The following is a 3497-nucleotide window of genomic DNA, read 5'->3' as shown; positions in this document are numbered from 1 at the left end:
TAATTCTATACACATATTTTTCCATTGCAAGTCTATTACCGTAATTTGTCCTAGTTCCACTATGGTTACATCTAATATTTTATGCTTTTTTTGACATTATATATATATATATATATATATATATATATATATATACACCCAAGCATGTTTCTTTCCCCATGTTCCAAACTACTGGAGCATTCCAAAGTTTTTCAATTTGTGTTCTTTCTTCCTCTGTTAATTATCTGATATTTTTTAAAACATTAAAATGTGCATCTACTGCAGCACACCATTGTAATATATCTTTTCTCTCTTAAGATTGTTCATTCTGCTCACATTTAAAGCTAATATTTTCAGCTTTTAAGAATAGTTAGTATGATAAAACGTTTATCCCTTTCCTTTCTTATTTTCTCTAAGCATTATATTTTTGAATGTTCTTTTCTTTTAACTCTTTTCCCTATCAAATTCTTTTTTATTTCTTACTGTATGACAGTGAGCTTCTTCCTCACTTATCTCCTCTGTTTCATTTTCCTTTTTGCTTTCTTTAACTTCATATACAGTCTCTTTGTCAGTCACATCTTTTGTATATTTCTTGTATAACACATTCTTCTATCTCTTTCTCCTGTATAACTTCATTTTCTTGCACAATCATTTCACATTCTAGCCTTGAATGACAAGTATCACCACACTATTTGCACTTTAAATCACAATTTTTTGCATTATGCCCTATTTTACCACATAAATAATTTAATCAATGAATGTGATAAAAACAATGTTATCATTTTTTTCTACAAAAATAACAAGCCTTTGGTTGACCCTTATATTTCACAAAACTCCTATTACCATGAGCATTAATAATACTAGGTACACACATAACATTATCATTTTCCATTCTCAGTATTACTCCACATTCCCATCCCCAGTCCATAGTCCTCTTTCATCATATATGTTTGTAGTGTCCATTGCTTCTTTACATATAGTTAACAAATGTTCTTTCGGTTCTTTTGCTTCAACTTCAGTTCTAAACGGGATCATTATTCTTTTTTTGTTTGCCTGTAAAAAGCTTTTACCACATATTCTGACCATGGATAAATGTTTTTTTGTTCATATGCACCCAAAACTTTTTCCATGGCCTACCCAATCTCAAATATTAAGTCACAAAAAGTATGTTTATTAATTAAAATAAATGCTCTTACTTCTTTTGCTTTGCGACCCAGAGGTGCTATGACAGAGTCCCAAACCTCATATCTATCCAGACTTTCTTCTTTTTTACTGCTGACATGTACTGGATACTTTTTTGTTTCTTTTATTTCTTCTTTCTTCTTTGTTTTTTCTCCAACAGTTTGTGCATACGTTTTTGTCTCTGGAACTTTTCTGGCACAGTCTCTTCTTTTCCTCCTTTTTCTTCTTTTATTTTTCCATGATGTTGCACCATGAAATTGCTGCTCCATTTTCTGGCTCACTTTAGTTTACCATTTCTTCCAAATAATCACCCCGCAATGCCTGCTGTTGGAGGGTTGTATTTATGCATTTTTCAGAGGTAACTGTCTCTCCTTCAAGCAATCTCCTCTAAAAACTTTCCTCTGAATCCATCTTTGATTCAGCTACAATCTCCTTTTCCTTCACATTCTCCTTTTTCTCCAGTTTCAGTGTTTTTTTTTTTTTTTTGCACCCACATCATCAGAAAAAAAAAAAACGTCTGGTAGCTATTCTACCATTTCGACTACATTTTCAGTAACTTTCACTCCAGTTTCAGCACAAGCTGAATCAACCATGTTTTCTCTCTGTTTCTCCAGAGTCCAGACCACCTCCATGTCTGGAATAGGAACAGGAAGTCCGTTGTGTCACACATAAATGCTTACCTCTACTACCAACAGTAGGGGAAGTTCCCCAGTGTCCTGGCCAAATTTCTCCTAACTAGTGTGAATACCACTCCAGGTGACTAACCTAGTCAACAATATAGACTATTAATAAAAATTATTCAAGATCAAAGGATGGAAATAAAAGGGGCTCTGTTACCAGTTTTGTTAATAGTTTTATACATATTAAGAGAGTGCTTGTTAGCATATCCTCATTCTGTAAAGGGACATAGCAGTTTAGCAAACCAGCTAGGTCACTGCAGTGATTTTTATGTGATTTTTATGTATCAGTTAATGAGTGAATGGCAAATGAACATAATAACTTTGACTGTAGCTTCATCTGACATATGTCCTTCAAGAGCAGACAGTGGTGGGAGGAGAGTGTCATACCAATAAATAATCAAGTAATTCTGTTATATGCAAATGATGTTTTCTTAATAGAGCTCTGGCGTGGGCATTATTTACACAGTTAATTATTGCATGCTATGATTAGACCTGAGCTCATGTTGGTTGTTGATCAGGAGGATATTATTAGCGGGTAGGCTACAGGTAGACTAGCCTTTCAGGCACTTTTGCTAAATGGCTAAGATCACTAATTGCTCTATAATTGTAATGCTTCAACTTTATCAGATGTGTGCCCTTGAACAGAAAGATTACCTTGACACACTTCTAGATGTCAGGCACACAGCATTCCTGAGTTTGTGGTATCCCAGGTGGATGTAAAAAATCCCACAGCACTTTTTGAAAGAGAAGTAGTGAGCATGGTCATAGGCTTGGCAAGAAAAGGTACCATCTTTCTTATGGTCAGGTCTTATCTATGTAGTGATATTGCCTTTTTTAAATCTTGAAGAGTTAAAGTTGAGTCTATTGTGAGTTTGTGTGTGTGTATGTGTGTGTGTGTGTGTGTGTGTGTGTGTGTGTGTGTGTGTGTGTGTGTGTGTGTGTGTGTGTGTGTGTTTGGGGGGTGTTAGCTACAAACTCAGCTATGTTTGGTAATTTGTATTTGGAACCCTTCAATAGACTTAAGATTCAGAGAAGAATATGACTTCAGGGGGTGATCTTCCATCAACATGTCAGCTGAACAGGTTTTCCCTAGTGGCAAGTGAAGCAGATCTACCTATTTATGCAAAGAGTGAAAACTAACTTTTGGAGACTTTTTGCATCTTAAAACCAGAGCTTCTAACTTGTGAAAATCAATATCTTCAAACAAGCATCTACTAGAAGTTGGCAAAATTAGCATAGAATAATGACATACAAAAGTGTTAAAAAGTGCTGTAATCAGAATGGAATCTGCAGAGAACTTCATATATCAGCTTGAAAGGTTCTGGTATTCTGTAAGGTTTGTTTCTTGACCCATAAACAGTTGGTTTAAGTTTTGAAAGCATGACTACATGAATAGCATTCTGACTATTATCCACTTGTCTGGCAGATGGCACAGAGGATTAAGGACCTGTTAAAAAATGTTCCCTGTGGTCCAGGGTTTTGTTCTCTCAGCCTCCTTCACCTAACTGTGTGACTAAGCAAGTCACTTAACTAGACAGCATTCCTATACTGAGTCTGAAAAAGGTCCAAGAAGATCAGTGTTCTACCCTGGCAAACAAATACAAAAAAATAAAAAATAAATAAATAATGTTAAGTTTTTTCCATTTTCTGATTACC

This window comes from Protopterus annectens, chromosome 8.part0, assembly GCF_019279795.1.
Source record: "Protopterus annectens isolate FY-2018-M chromosome 8.part0, PAN1.0, whole genome shotgun sequence".
Classification (NCBI taxonomy): domain Eukaryota; kingdom Metazoa; phylum Chordata; order Ceratodontiformes; family Protopteridae; genus Protopterus; species Protopterus annectens.
This window is presented reverse-complemented; position numbering follows the sequence as displayed.